Below are 16647 nucleotides of genomic sequence, written 5' to 3'. Positions count from 1 at the left end.
GGGCAGAGCTGAAACTTCTGCCTTTGCAACCAAAAAGAAAACAGTATCCACAGCGATGGCTCTGGGTAAAACAGCCTTTGCAAGGGAACAGTAACAAATGAACACCAAGTTACCTGCATTTCTGGGTGTTGGGCAGCTCTGTATCTGCACCACTGACCAGCTTAGCGCTACATGCTTGAGATATCTCAAGAATGGGTCTTATTTTGGAAAACTGAGAAAGCTGAGAGAGTACAAACCAGTGAGCGCTGCTTTGCATAGCACACATTGCAGGTAAGAGGGGCAAGTAAAGGACTGCATTTTTGTGTCCTCACAGTAAGCAGCACCTTTCTCACTACAGCAGGCCTATTTAAATCACCTGGTCTATAGAAAAGCTTTTTCAACATAAATATTAGAAACTAATGGATTTATTTTCCATTTATAGACCTGGACCTACTCGAGAAAGGTAAGAGGAAAGACTCCCCTACTAACTAAGGGAGGGAGAACAAGCAAAGCATATTTAGGTGATTTGTCCCTGGTGGAAAAAGGCACAATGACGCTGGCATTAGCTTCTTAATTGGCTGGAGACTGCCATCTACTTTGCTTTCTCCTCCAAACCAGAGACTGCAGCTGCCACACCTCATTGCTTAATTGTGATGACAATTTTGATTGTTTCAAGTTTCACTATATACTTGAAATACATTTGAGGAAGTGTAGAGTTCTATAAAAGCACAACTGAGGAAAAGTTCTGTATAGATAAGAGGAAATGATTATTTATCTCCTCCAATTTACACAACTGCAGTTTCTGAATTTGACCAAATGACTTTGCATCAAACCACATTTTTAGATTAAGTTGAAGCATCTAGCTTACAAAAAATACTTAGTCTTCGTTTAAAGACACCAGATGATGAGAAAGTCAATATGTCCCTGAATTAACTATTGCCAGGGTAAATGGTCCTCAAAGTTAAAAATGCAAACTGTATTCCAAGCTTCCCCCTGCCAATGTGCCAAACTGAAAACTTCACATAGGAGTTAAAATCCTTTTTTTTTTTTTTTTTTTTTTTTTTTTTTTTTAAGGGCAGAGCAAGTAATTTTTCCAAGATAATTTTTTATTTCAGAACAGAATGGTATGGCCAAATCTATTTTTCATTTTCTGTATTCATCCTAACATGTTTATAAGTAGAAGATAAATTTAAACGTGTTTAAAATTACACATAGACATTCACAGATAAAAAATAAATTATGCTATCATGTGGAAGAAAAAACATTGCAAAATTAAAGAATAATTTCTATGTCTATTTGCTTTGTCCTGTAGCTTGTCCTCCATTATTTACCTTGCACATTCTACTACAGACCTTTCCCATGTCAAGCAAAATTTTGATTAATCTTGGTCATGTATTTACACTGAAGACTCTGAGCAGCTGAAAATCAGTACGTGTACTAACACACTTTTAACATAGCTGGTAAAATTTTAATGCATCTCCACTGTGTACTTACATTTGAAACTGCATCACCTCCAACTGACACCAGCTATGCTGCCTGTTGGTCAATGGACTTATTTCCCAATGAGCAAACAGCCAAATCACACAAACCTTGCTCACATTCAGCTCTGTTCACCATCCCTCAGTTACAGTGTCACCAGAGATGCACCAAAAGACCACATTATTCCTACCACAGACAGCAGATCAATATTGTGGCCACAGAGATGGTGCAGTCCCTCTGCCTAACAGACTTCTGTAAATCCACAGATGACAACCAAGCATCTTTTTTTGTTACTATGTTTGTCTTTTTAGTCTGTGTTATTTTGAAAAAATATTTACATAAATAAAACCAAAAGGGGCTTTAGTAATGAGTGCCAGGTTATGCACAGACACCCCAGAAGAGACAAAGGTCTCTCCCCTGACCTCATGCAGGAGCGTGGTGTGGCTGGAGACCCATGAATGAGTGCTGGAGCTCTGTGCCTATCAGCCCAGCCCGAGGCAGGTACCTGGGCTCCCCTGCACAGCACCTGGCAAGGACTGTGCACCTCCAGATGCTGCAGTGGGAGAGACCAAAAAACCCCCATCCACTTCAATCCCTGCGACAGGAGAGCAGGCAAAGGATGTGTGAAGGGAGTCCCACACCGCCAGTACTGCAGCCCCAGGTTTGTGAAAGGCTGGCTACTCCAGAAGCAGGATTTCTCAAACTTGTTGCTGTTATGTCTATACTTACTAAACAAAAGGTATTGGGCCACACCCTATCTCATGCTACGTGACTTTCAGATGTAATGCAATATTTAATTTCATGAAACCTGTCTTGCCAAAGTTTGCAATGACCTCAGCCTAGCTGCTGCATCCCCACCTTCCTTTGACACAGGCCCTTGCACTCTTCTGCTTAGTATGTTACCTTCCTTTTGCTTCACTGCCAGCCTTCTGCTTTTTCTTTTAATTCTCTTACAGTTCTGATAAAAGGCGTTCGCCTTTCTGCATCCTCTGCCACTCTCCTTCACTTTCTATTAGCATAGTACAGGTCTCTGACCTGGGTTTCTTTCTCTTCACCTTCAAAAATTCCTCCTAGAATCTCAAGTGCAAACAAGTAACAGCTACAATTTCCATGCCACCATGGCACTGAAGTGCTAAGGGTAGAGAAGGTCTTATGATGTCTGGGTTTTTTTAATGTTAGACTCATTCACAAAATAAAGAAGGTGTCTTGTGTTAGTTTCCCTAATGTTTTGATGATGGTTTTGTGTGTAACTTCCCTAAAACTCCAAATATAGCATAAAAAATTAATCAAGCAAGAGCTACTACAGAACTGAATCCATTCATGTTGTCTTACAAGATGCGCTTCAATTTCATAGACTCATACAGTATCTTGAGTTGGAAGGGACCTATAAAGATCATTGAGTCCAACTCCCCAGAAAGCTGAGGGAAACAACGCGACCCGACAGTGTATTATTTGAGAAATGGTATGCTATATAACAAAGACTTATAAGTAAACAAGAAGCAGCATAAATTTTACACAGGCTTACATGGCTGCCTTTTGACCTCTGAGTACTTGCTACAGGCTTTTTATGTTTTCAGTTAATTCCTTGAGAAGTGTATCCACAAGCTACCTACAGAGAGAACTGCACTGTGCCACGCTTCAAGTGTTCAGAGCATGGGAATAAAAAGCTATGACCATGGTGACACAAATCCTGGCCTTTCTGAAACAGGTGTTGCAGTTGTCAGTAGACATTTTGCCTGGCCTTTCATTGTCATGTTTAAATCCAATTTAACCTATTTTTGAAGCTTGATAGAACATGTACAGTCTGCACTAAAAGACAGTATTGCTATGCTTACAGTAAGCATAAGCACTCCCAAAAAGAGCAGAACTACACAAAAACTCTTGAAAATCTCAACAATAAATAAACAATAAAAAGTAATGGGCTTTAAACAAAGCCATCTGACCTGGCTCCATCTCAGCACAGCTCTAGACTCTGCACTCCAGCATTACAAAGCGCACACCAGCCCAAAGTGTCCAGAGCAACAGCAGGTGGACAGCACTGCAGCTAGGAGCAGGGAAGCCTGGCCTCCTATGCCTGTGGTGGCCTCGGTGACACTTGCCCACCACCGGGACAAGGAGTGCCATTTCACCTGAACAAAAGCGTGTAGAAACAACAAGCTGGGAGAGGAAACAGATTAGAGTCCGGCAAGAATCAATTATCTAATAGTGAGGAGTTGCAGTCATAGCTGGTCATCAGGGCTGGCTAGGTAAGGAGATCAGGGTTTGGAAATTAATGAATTGTCTAGGATGAGCAAGATCTGAGGAGTGCTGGCAAGGCTAGTAAAGCGTGTGAGAGAGCTGGGAAACAGGAAGGCTTTGAATGGAGGGGGAGACTGCAGAAAGAAGTTATACTTGAGAAGGAGGGAAAGATTAGCAAAACGGACAGTTAGGAGCAATAGAACCAGCTAAACAAACAAAATTGGAAAAAGGCATTGGGACACTGCTGGGGGACAGAACAAGGGCACCCCAGAAAGATGAGTTCTGTCTGAGAATGGGGGAGAGGTTTGCAGATAGGAAGTTCAAAGAGCTTGAGTAGTGATTTCCATAGTGAGCTCAGGGGAACATCTGGGACTGGCCAGAGTAGGAGATTGGTAGAAGATACCTAAAAAGAGCAGAGATGATCAAGCAACCAGGGTGCACCAGGAACAGAGCTAGGTCAGGCTCAGATTGGAGAGGTGGGGAGAGACATAGCCAGCTTGGAGAAAGGGAGGAGATGAAAGAGCAATTAAGTCTGTGCCACCAAGTACACGCTTTTCTTCAACCCCTGGGATGCCAATCCAGTGCTTAGGAGCCTTTTCAGCCTTTCACTGTGTCTAAGCTACAGTGCTACTTCCTATTTTAAACAGCAGCACACTTGCTTAGAATGGGAGTGCCTGCAGGAGTTAGGAGTTCGTATCATGTTATTAACCACCACCTAGCCCAGAAGCAGTTACAGCTCTGTTACAGGAAACAAAGGGATTTTGCACATCCCCTTCTGATTTTTGAGTCCGAGTAGTGTTTTTAACCTAAGTATAATACTGTTTATTATATGAATGCTTATTACAGCAAGTGAGAACACAGAACTGGAAAAATTTCAAACAAAAGACATTAGTATTATCTAATGATTCATCTAGCCTGGTTAAGGAAGCTGTATAACTCATTAAGTATATTTCAGAAGTTGGTTTGTCATGAGAGATAATGGCAGACAATTGACCTCTGCAAAGTACATTTTTTTCTCATTATTTCAGTATTATAAAAATATTTGAATTACAGAAAAGTGTAATTATTCACATCCATTTATTAATTTCATTAGTGTGGTAATGAATACTGTTAAGAGTAGGAAAGCACTTCTAAATCACTGTTTATTAACAAAGATGAAGTTGAGCTCAGAAGAGATCATCTGAAACCAGATATTAGCTTGATTAATTTGTTGCTTGTCTTTCTGGTCTGGCCACCAGCAGCTATGGACATTCAGCTACAGAGTAAAAACAGCCAGTGCAGGGGAAGGAGGACAGGGCTACACCACAGTGACAGCCAATTCTCAAATCAGTTTAGATCAGCAATGAAGACTGACCCCTTTGAATGTATCAACTGACCGTAGACCTGTATTCCAATAACTCTTATTTATTGGAAGAGAGAGCAAGTATTATAGAAAACTGTTTCACTTGCAGAAGAAACCATTTTACTTGCATTTAGGGGGAAAAAATTGCCTTTTTTAAGGCCACACAATGACAATGTGAGGAGCTTTTTCCTTTTATCCTTGGGATATAGAACTTATATCTGGCAGGCAAATAGGAACCGTATCGACAACAAAGTGATTTATTTTTTTTGGACGCAAAACAAATTCTTTTTGCTACATGTATGCTTACATATACATCTGCAAGTATTCTTTGTGAAAGACAGCTTGATAGCTGCACGTCCAGATTGTTATCTTTCAGGAAGGACAAAAACAAACTGAACCTACAGCAACCATAAAATAGTATTTACTCACTAATCTGCACTGATACGTTTATGCCAAAACCAGATGAGGATCGTGCACTCCTCTCAAAGAAGGTATTCATTATTTCAGGATGCCCTGTAAAAATGCAAGTTGTATTTCCTACATTATCTTCATGGACTTTCCTGTCCCTCCCCGACTTACCCCAATATTTAGAATGCCTTTCCTTGTACAAAGGCCCTTAGGTGGTGGTTTAAGGTTTCCCCCAGAGCAGTGGAGAGTTACTCTCCTGTCTGTCCCTTGCAGGAGAGGCACTCATTTTTGGTCTACCGCAGTGTTGTCCTCTGTGCTGTGATCTAAAACCGCTTCAGGTCTTGTGTTCCCCATGCTCACCTGACCATGGCCCTCTCACAGGAGCGTCTCAATACATCTTTTATTTTTTCCAGATCTGCACCTTCCAGAGTTTGTTGACATCACCCTGAGAGTTCTTGTCCCCTACCGTGCCAAATGATCCTAAAGACAAAACAAAGAAAAGCTTTTTAGAAGATTTCAGGTGAGGCTAGGAGACTGAAAACAAAATAATCACAAGTGTAGAACACGAGCCAGCTGATATTTAGCTGGACACTCCTTCCAAGATGTTTTCCCTCCCTTGCCTGTAAGTGCCCAGATGTATCCTATTAACTGGAGCTGGGGACACAAGTTTTACAGCACCAACACGTCAGCCAGGTGTGGGCCAAGTTCTGAAATTTCCTAACGAAATTCAGAGGAGGAGGGAAGGTTGGGTCTCATCTTCCCCTCCCTCCATCAATTTTACAATTAGCATTACAATTTTAGTTTTCCTTTAGTACCCTCTTCTCAGTATAAGTGGCCTTAATATTGATAAAGCTTAATCCTATGTCAGCTTTCAGTGTTCCCTTATTGTGTTTGGGATTAACATCTTAAAAATAAGATAAACAAGTTACTGGTTTTGCTTTGTGAGCAGGAAAAAACTCCCTAGATGACACCCTATCTCTACTTTATGACTGTTAACTAATGCCTACACCTTATCATCACACTGAATTATCTGAAGACTGAACTCTGACCTCACATAGAACATGTTATTGGACTTACCTTCTGTTCTGAGGTCTGATCTTCTAATTTAAAGGCAAAAATTCTGCTAACCTAAATACATGGCTTCATCCTACACTATTTGCTCATCTCACAGCAGTTACAGGTTCAAAACATCAGTAACATTATCCATGAATTTCTCCATGTTTAACTATCTTCTTCCAGTGATGAAGTTTTCAAACCTTTATTTATTAAATTACAGCAATATTGTGAAAGTTTTTACAGTAAACTATTAAAAAAAAAATTATCCTTCAAGGGAAACAGCTGGGTTAGGATGTACATTTCCAGCAGCAGATTCCTTGTAAGAACAAATAGAAATTAGTAGCACAAATTCCTAATTCAGATTCCTTCCTGTGACATCCCTCACTCCAGTCACGTTCATTCAGACTGAGACCTCAAAATATAGGATAACACATAGTTGCTTCCTCCCCAGAAGAGCCAGAAAACAGAACAGGGAAAAAAACCACCACCCTCTTATCTGTTCATTCTTCTCCTGTTTGCAGCACCCTCTTCTTCAGAAACAAAACTCTTCTAGCTTGCAGGCAAGACCTTGCCATCATCCCTTCTACACACCTGAGGCCCCTACTCTTTCTCTGGTACCAGAATTGCTGAAATCAAATTAGGTATAAGGAGAAGACCATGGAGCATTAGCCTAGACACAGGAATCTGAACAAAGTTTTGTGCTTGGACTATTTATTTGACACGTACCAGAAAGTTGCTAGAACACCCTAAGAAGCGTTAGCCACTTCCAGATGCTATTACAGAATCTAGGGAACCAAGTACTTGACTTTGAGTCTGCTTTATAATTAATAGTAACGTCTTTTCAGGACGTACTTGCCCCCACATGTAGCTGGATTCCAATCCAAAATCAGAGCTAAAGACCACTGTTAGCTTCTATCATGAATTCAACGCTGGATCAACAGTGCTTAGGAACTCGGAAAAATCACCTCTAGAACAAACAACTTGTAAAGCTTGTGGTGTTTGGGGCTCCATATTCAAAAGGACACTGGTTACTTTTATCAGTTACAGGAGAGACTAAGAGTACACACTTGCTGAATCACAAAAACTATACAAAACATGCAGAAGGGATGCAAATGCTGTGCTGACTGGCATGCTGAAGATTTTGGTTTTACCACTATAAAATGAACAAATTTTAGTCTGCTTCCCCAACATGGGCTACATCACTTTCACGTACATGCTGTGTTTCTGCTCATTCTCCTACCTTTTACTTCAGCAGCTTTTGCTACCTTTGTGTCTGCACTTCAGGAATGTTGCAGAGCTCAAGAACTTAAGTATTAGTGGTTACGTATTCTAAGGAAGTATCAGGAATTAAGGATACTCAATCAAGAAACATCACGTATCTCAGTGTCTGCAGCCTCCTCTGGAGAAAAAGCTGTCCTCCACCTCTTCCTCTGGGACCACTTAAAGAAGATGAATCAACTCATAACCTGACACACCTAATTATTACATGCTGCTAATATTCAAGGATGCTGTCAGATAAAGAAAAGGGTGTAGCCTCCATGCAAACATGCTTTCCTGCTCTCAAATCAAAGGCCTTCCTCTAATTAAAATCATCTAATTAATTTAGGTCCAAATGAAGCTTCACAGGCAAGGGCAAATCCAGATGAGGCATCATAAATAAGCAATACAAATCGTTCATTCATCCTATAATTATTAAATATTTTCAAAACAAGCCCTACAATGGGGCTGAGGTCCCCTATTGTTTTGATCAGGAAAGGCAGAAAAAGCTTCTTTAATTACCTTATTTAGAAATATATTTATATAGAATATATAATATAGAATTACTAAATGAATACAGTAACGTAAAAAGTTTAAAAAGCAATTAAGAGAGATGTTAAAATTCCTTAAAACAGCTAAAGCTATTAGAATTATGGACAATCAAATCCTTCCGCCAGAAAGAGTTCTGGCAGTTAGCCTGTATTTCCTAATAATGGTAAGGCTGCTCATATTTTAAATTTAGGAATTTCTAACAGAGGGAATCGTTAATCCACCCCAAACATCACATTTTACCACAGAGATTTGTACTGGATGAGTTGATACATTAAGCCCAAATTCCAGTGGTGTTCAGGTATTGAGTGATGGGTCAGCTGTGTAACCAATATTTAGCTACCAGTTTCCCATTTGTTTTGGTCCAACCTACCTCTCAGTACACTCTATCCACTAATCCTGGCAGGAAAGGGTGGCAGAATGAGTCCAGCATTATTTTTCCAGTCTTTATTTTTTGGGGCAGCAAAGAGATGCAGCTGAAGGGTGCTTTATTCTTCCAGCTAGAGCAGTAACGTAAGGCGATGAGATGAAGAGCCACAGCACAGCAGGAATTCTACAGCAGTAAAACTGTCTTCTCTCTCTCTCTTTGCACCTGACCAGTGCTTATCTCAGCATTTCAGACTGCACAAATGGAGACAGTACAGATTTAAATAAGCCAAATTAAGTTAACAGTAAGCAAAGTACACTTCCCCAAAGCAGTTTGAGGATGAATTCCAGTCAAAGCATGGGGCAAGATTACTGACACTGGCTGACCTTCACATCTTCATATCAGAAGACTCCCAAACATAATGATTAGGTCAAAGAAAGCCTAACGAGGCCTCTGGCAGGTCATTAAGCAAAAGACACTGGCATTTGAAGTGCGCATCTGATATAAAGAAAAACACTGCTTGAAGGCTCCCAGAAATAAATGTTTACTTAAGATGAAAACAAACAGGAATTCAATAGCAGCATTTACAGTCAGAGAACAATGAAGCTTGTAAATATTTTCCACTCATTTACTTTAAAAACAGTTCCACCTAATCTGTGTTCTCATTTTCTGCATCTTATTGCAAACAATTTGAATAGGTCAAATATTCTTAGAAACTGACTTTTAAGCAGTTACTAGCAAAGAGATCCCTTTTAACACAGGTTAGTAAATATACATACTGAAGGTAGACTGAAAAAGCGTAGGTTGAACAGAGGGGGAAAAAAGAAATTTTGTGTAGTCAAAATACATAAGTAATAAAAGTAATGAGTAGAGCTGGCTTCTTACGGCCCATATTCACTCCAGCCACATTCTCCCCCAGCTCCTAGTCTCCCCAGTAGCACAGCAAACCCACAGAAGGTTTCTGAAATCAAATGTCACAATATAATTCCTCCTTTTCCCCCCCTCTCCTGTTTCATACGAAAGAGTGGATCTCACATCTTCTGCTTGAACAGCTTTGTCTACTCAAAGAGAAAAATGCTTCTGTCTTCTCCTGTTGGGCTCTCACACTCTTAACAGTCCGAGCTCTATTCCTAGCTGGGTCTAACAGCCGAAGGACTAGGCAAGAAGGCACGGTAATATTCCTTTAGCATCACAATACTATTAGTCAGAAATGGGGAAGTACGGGTTTAATCAGAAATCTTAAGTCACAAATAATGTTTCCAGGTGAAGCAAAAATGACAAAGGAAAAAGGACAGCATCAAAAGCTTTCCATGGTTTCTGTCCCCTGGTACAAAATTAAAGTTTGGCTTTCAGAAGTAATGAAGGTGCAAGACACCTGAACCTTTAAAATAATTGCAGTACATTGTGTACTAAACCATGCAAATTATCCAGCAGCCAGGATGCAGTACCACCAAACTACTGCAGTTTTTTTTCCACACAGACCCTCTTCTCCTCTAGGTTGGGGTGGTTTTTTTTGCCATTTCTCTGTGTTTTCTGGACGTTAGGTAGTTGCTGCTCCAATGGGGCTACCAAGTATCTAGAAATCCTGGATAAACGGCCACTCTGTATACACAGACCAACCCTATAACATGTGCAGTGACTGCAGCAAGCAGGTTGAAGGCCAGCAATTTTTTTATCCAGGGGTAGTAAAAATAAAAATCATGCCTTTCACCAAAACCTACACCAATCTGTCGTTAGCATGCATGAGGTCCACACACATTTCAGATGTGCTCATAACAATAGGAACATATGCCCAAATGCTTCAGTCCCATTCTCAGGAAAACTTTCCTGACCGAAGCCTAGACTTTCCAAGCTACCTGCCTGGTGTGCAAAACCTCTCACAGACAAACAAAATATCCAGTTAGTCCTGGTGAACCCAGGAATAACTAGAACCAATGCAGAGTTACATCATCCAATGAAACCTGAGCATTTTTTCTGCACATACTTTCTGTTCGCTCATTATAATTATATTAAAAAGGTTCAGGTTGTTCTTTTACCAAAAACAACTCTACTTGATAGAAAGATATGAAGACATGACTAGCTAAATGAGTTGCCGTAAGCTAAGGTAGGGTGTGGATTTACAGCACACAAGCCTTTCCACAAAAGCTGCTCTTTATCACATAGCGCCAGCGACCCCACTATCACTGCACAGTAGCTACCTCTCATGTGCTACTGAATGAGAGTTGTGTACACAGGCACTCACCAGCCAGTAGCTTATTTTTATAAATCCAAACACATCCACAACTATGCCGTATCTTCTTTGTGGAATCATACACACTGGTCCACATTTTTAAAGGAACTTAACTTAGGCATTTAACTTGGACATTAGGCATTTAATGGATTAGCACAAAGCAAGACTATGTTAAGTCACTGCATATACTACAACAAGGACAACCGTCTAGATTTTCTTTTTTAAGTGATGCAGCACAGGGCTTTTTAAAGCACAGCTTCACCTGCCTATGTGAACCTTTTGAGTTACCCAGAGCTAAGTGGATGACAGATAGCCTTATCAGCGTGCAGAAACAGTACTGGGCATGTATTGGGAGACATCAAAAAGGTGTGCTCTATTTTGATTCATGTTTTCCCAGATAAAGAAACTTCAATTAGATTTTAAAGAAAGAGGCATTACACATTTGACATTGCATTAGTATTATCAGCATTTGCCTACAACACTTTGAAAATAAACCTTTCATTATCCAGATATGATTTACAGATACACTCCTTCAAATACAAACACTGTGTTTCTATTTAAGACAAATCCTTTCTTACGTCCAGATCTGATTTACAGTTAATTTCCTTAAAATAAAAATGTATGACGCAGATTTCAATTTTCTTTCTGCCAGAAACTTCTATTTTTAGATGCAGGGCAACTTTATACTCCTTTAATATGCCTACCACTCCTATACAGCAAATGGTGCACCTTGGCAAGGGCTGACACATTCCGTTAGATAAATAAAATCTGCAGAATTGCTGACCTAATTGTATCAGCATTGATAAGAACAGCAATGTGTTTGGGCCTCCTACTTGATGGAAGTCTGCTAAAGAAAATTACTTACAGCCTTTTTTCTTCCCCCACCCCCTCTTCCCTTTCTTTTTTTAATTGTCATTTTTACATGTGAACATCAACCAGAAAAAGTAGCAGCTCTCTGGGTACACTCCATACCGGAACCAAATTGTTCTGACACAATGTCCTTTAGCATCTGTCAAATGGGGTGCTCCAGAAGCTTCTGCTGGCTCCCATTTTCAAGTCACAAGGTCTCATATCATCAGCTTTGCCCAGTATTGTCTCCACTTACATCTCTCCCATTTCCTCCCACACTCACCTCCCACTCTCCATGTTCTGCCCAAATTACTGATGATTGACCCTTTGGGATTCTTTATCCACTCCCAACTCTGGACCTTCTTATACCCCACTCATGCTAGTAGAAACAGCCTCTCAGCCAGTACCTACCAAATACTTTCCCCTCCATCAAAAGCACCCAGAAAACTCCCGTTCCGAAAAACACTCCACCGTTAAAGATTATGGGGATATGTAGAAAACATGAAATGGTATGTACCACACCTTGTGTCTGACCCTTTGTCTGGCATATGTTTGATACGGACTTTGCTTACTAATTTCATTCTCAAGGCAGCCTCTGCAACACGAGTCATGTCAAGAGTGCAGTGAGTATGCAACTCAAATAGTGTGTTCAGGGATCTGTAACATTCCTTGCTGCAAGCGTCTAGGAAAGAATCAAGTTCTTCTGGTAAGAAGTTTTTCTTCTGTTAGCTAAATGATTTTGAGTTATTTGAAACTATGAATATCTGTCCAAACATTACCGAGGAAATGTTAGTTAATTTCCACCCAAAGAAACAACTTCCAGCAATGTGTAACAACAGAAATAATGCCTCCCTTACGTATTTACTGCAGTAAATGTCTAAAGGCAATCCCATAATCAGGTATTGTGATGGAGAAATGAAAGACACTAGGAGGATCGCAACACTTGGAACAAAAACTCTTTCACCATAATGTAGATAACGTCTGCGTAGGAAGACAAACTTTGTACTCTCACTTCTCATGGATGTTCTCACTTATCTATTCTTCTCAACCCTTTCAAATTATTTCCTGCTTTGACAAAACAAAACTATTTTTAGAGAATTTCTCAACTCTGGAAAAATGCTTTAAAATAACACTTGGAAAGCCTACTAGAATGAAAAAGATGTCTCCCGCACCCCCCATTTAGTCTAACTGTCACTATCAAATATTTGACATTTTATTTAAAATACTTCCATAAACTAAGAAAACAAGATTCTGAAAATAATTATACTTAAAATAACCCTCGATTCTGATTAAATAGGAAGTCCTTTGAAAACACAAATGCAACCTCCCTCACGTTACCAACCAGCTCCTTCAAAATCATCTATTATAGAACTGCAAGTGTTTAAAATTAAGCATTAAACTAAAGAGTTTTGTCAAGGACACAAGTCCTTACTGTTAGATGAGTTATAACTGGAGAACATGAGTATGAAGCATGCAGACAAAAAATATCAGAACTGAGCTTTACCTGTAACCCAAAGTTTAAGTTAACTAAGTAACCTATTAGATTACAAATATACTGTTGACTTATTTTTGCCACATGACATTTTCTCCATTTTCTGCAGAACTAGAGAACAAATTTGAAACAAGTGTCACCTATGCAGCTTACACAGCTGTCTGCAACACAATATTTTTTCAAAGTCCGTGCCCGAAATTTTTGCTGGCTACCTATGACATACTTTCTCTCACATCTGAAAACAAAACTCCAACCATCATGGAGCTACAGTACCTTGTGTCAGCCCCACATTTTCAGAGGGCTTGTAGATATGTTGGAGGAGTACCGACATTTTAAGTGAATGAGACATCGTCCTTTTCTAAAACAAACAAACAAAATATCACAGGCCATTATCTAAAGCATTAACAATAATGATGTGTGGTATTTACAACATTACGGTAAATAACGATGAAATTTGCATTAGGATTAAATAAGGTTATGATAGACACAGTGGAAGCAATCTCCAAAAATGAGGCTGGAAAACAGCAGCCCAGTGCCCTGTCCACGGAAACCAGTACAGGATTTCCACTGCTGCTGTTTCCCTACGGGCAAATCCCAGGCCCTTAGAAAAGGCAAATTCTGACCTCATATTAAGAGTTGGCTTGAGAAGCAGACTTTCACTGTAGAAGTCTGCTGTATCAAAGCAACAGTTGGAAGAATAAAAGACAAGGAAGGTCTTGTGTGGCATGATCCATGTCCTGCCACAGTTGTTTCTCACCCTCCAAAACAGGTAGTAGTACTTTCTGACCACAATTTGTCGCAGTGATGGTATTTTCAGATACTGCTGTAGCTGACACATAATGCTAGTAACTCAAACTATTTGGCAAAGAGATTGAATTTAAAACAAAATTCTCTTGGGAGAGGGAGCTTCAGAAAACAACCTCAACTGACATCACTTCCCAGCATTGACACGCCAGTGACATAATATCATGATGAATCTTTATTTTGCTGCCAAGTCTGGTATCCTCTTGTGAATCTAAATTGAGCAAAGAGGTTGTCTTCCCTGCATGTTTACTACTACTCTTCAAGCATAAGCAGCAGAAAAGTTCTTGTGAGCAAAGACACCTGGATCAGCTTATGCTGTATAGAAAGTGGTATAGGCAACACTGACTTCACAATAGGTCAGCTAAGGAGCAGTCACAAAATCCATCCCAGAACGATGGTAACAAACAAGAGGGCAATAATTCAGGGCTTGGAAAAAGAATATAGTTACCAAGGCAAACATATGCCCATGCTTTAATGAGGACTCGGAAAAATGCTATCCCCTTAAAACACCAGGAGTGTTCTGTGCAGCACCTAGAAGTCTCTTGTTCGACTATTGCTGCAGCCCAGTAATACTTAATTTCTGAGTCACAGCATTTTGCTATAAAATGCCCCCCCAATCCCTTTTAAGCATTGTTAAGAGCTTCAAACCTGTTTGCCTTCTTCATATTAGATTTGGAAATGTAGTAATGAAATTACCTGATAAAACACACATGCTAAAATCCATAGACCTAGATCACAAATGAAACTATAATGGCCAACAATAAGTTATTTGAGTTTAAAAAAAACAAACACCAAAACCCTCACCAAAAAAACAAACCCTCACCAACTTGCCTCCCAAACATTCACAGAACAGCTCCATAAAGTTAAGCTGCTCTCATTCTGTACTTCCACGTATCCTAAGATATTCAAAACCACATGACACCCAAAGGCAAGAAAAAATAGTCATAACTGGAAATACTCAAATCAGGGCATGAGTCAGCACCTTGCAGAATACCCATCAAGTGCTGATTTTGCAGAAGTCAAGCTGATTCAGTCTGAATTTGCACTTTCTCCTTTAAGCCCTGTGTAAGGGAGGCAAGTATAGTTTCCAGATTTAAACCTTTCTCTGATGTCAACTCAATGGCTTGTTTTAAAATGCCATCACCTGAACACAAACTTCGGCTATCTCCCCAAGGCACAAAGTGTGCAGAAAGAGAAGTATCTGTCCAGTCTCAAGTTGTGGAAAGATCCCAGCCCGAGAGAGAATCAAGAACAGTGAAGACAGATTTCTGTTAAAAGCATTTGCAGATGTATGCAAGTGGGCCATTTCATTTACTATGAGTGACCTACAGTTTCTCACATGTTCCAAATATTACACTCATTAATTGTCTGAGGATACAAGAGCCCCCTTGTGAGTTCAGGCTGTCACTAGCACAGCTTTGGAGCTGCAGGGCAGAGGACAGCAGTTTAGCCACAGCTGCAGCAAAGTCCCACCCATGACACACAGCTTAAGATCACACTATATGGTGAACAGCAGATGAACAAGAGAAATACTGACTGAAGAATACAGGTTGTTCATTTAAAATAGATTTCACCTTGCACAACTTAAAACATAAGATGACCTGACATGCACATAATGACACTTCCAGCCAGATGACTGCACTGAGAACTAGTCTTCCTATATACAATACTTTGCATAGTAGAAAGGGAATGCAGCCACAGCACACTGAATTAACCTTGCTGGTGTTTTACTGAAAGTGGCTCACTACAGATTAGACAATCCTGTTCTAGAAAGTAAAGTTCAACTCAAATTACCAATTCAATGCAGCAATAACCGAGCCACATGTGCTGTTGTCATGAGCACGTCAGCATGTCTGAGGGACATTAAAGAACAAAAAGCATATATAATCTCTAACACAAGACAAAAAACTAAAAGGAAAGTTTGGGTCTGTTATAGAACCTTAAATCTCAAAGTCTCTATCTCTAACACAGAAACAGAAAAAAGTCAATAAACACTGTGGGAAAACAAAAGGTGTAAATTTCACTGCAGGACCCACTCCCCCTTCCGCCCCCAAACTGTAATTTACAGGGATGCACTCGTTTTGAAGTTCTACCTTGCTTTACTTTGAGACAACCCAGTTCCAACACACCTAGAGACTTTGGCACAGCCTCACTTGGGTAAGGGGCAGCTTTTGCAATCAGTTCCTGATGAAACTTTCTTTGTTCTACAAAACAGGGAAATGGTGCTTTTGTTAATCCACTTTATTTCAAGAAATTGTAAATTTTTTTCTTGTATCTGTTTACTACTCCTCTTTGACTCTTATTGACTGTAAAGACTTGCAGACTTCTGCTGATGTTAATGTTAAGAAATTAATCCGATGAGGATGTTTCACTGACATCTTCTAAGCTTTGGTTTTGTAGCTGTCAGTATTAAGATAGGAGGGAGAAGAGGAGAGAAGCACCCTCCCCTTGTTGGGAGATCTCCTTCGCCCAGGACTTCAGAACCAAAGGCTGACCCTGGATCAGTTTATCTGGGTTAAGGACAGGGTGGCACAGGACTTTGGCTAGAGTTGAGATTGTGCCAGTAAACATACTTGACCATGACAGATAAGGTTCCC

At 40.0% G+C, this 16647-nt stretch overlaps 1 long non-coding RNA gene across 3 annotated transcripts in view; it reads right to left on the bottom strand.

The window, feature by feature from the left end:
- The window catches only part of LOC130159649 (uncharacterized), a 32631-nt gene extending 16376 nt beyond the window's left edge, over positions 1 to 16255 (bottom strand). For all 3 annotated transcript variants that reach the window (XR_008825810.1, XR_008825811.1, XR_008825812.1), the window contains exons 1-3: positions 16180 to 16255; positions 8682 to 8929; positions 5807 to 5926 (exon numbers count right to left, since the gene is read on the bottom strand). This is a non-coding gene — a long non-coding RNA (uncharacterized LOC130159649). The remainder of the gene's footprint in view (positions 1 to 5806; positions 5927 to 8681; positions 8930 to 16179) is intronic.
- Between the last annotated feature and the right edge of the window lie 392 nt (positions 16256 to 16647).

The sequence above is a fragment of the Falco biarmicus genome, chromosome 1 (genome assembly GCF_023638135.1).
Source record: "Falco biarmicus isolate bFalBia1 chromosome 1, bFalBia1.pri, whole genome shotgun sequence".
In the NCBI taxonomy this organism is placed as follows: domain Eukaryota; kingdom Metazoa; phylum Chordata; class Aves; order Falconiformes; family Falconidae; genus Falco; species Falco biarmicus.
This window is presented reverse-complemented; position numbering and strand designations above follow the sequence as displayed.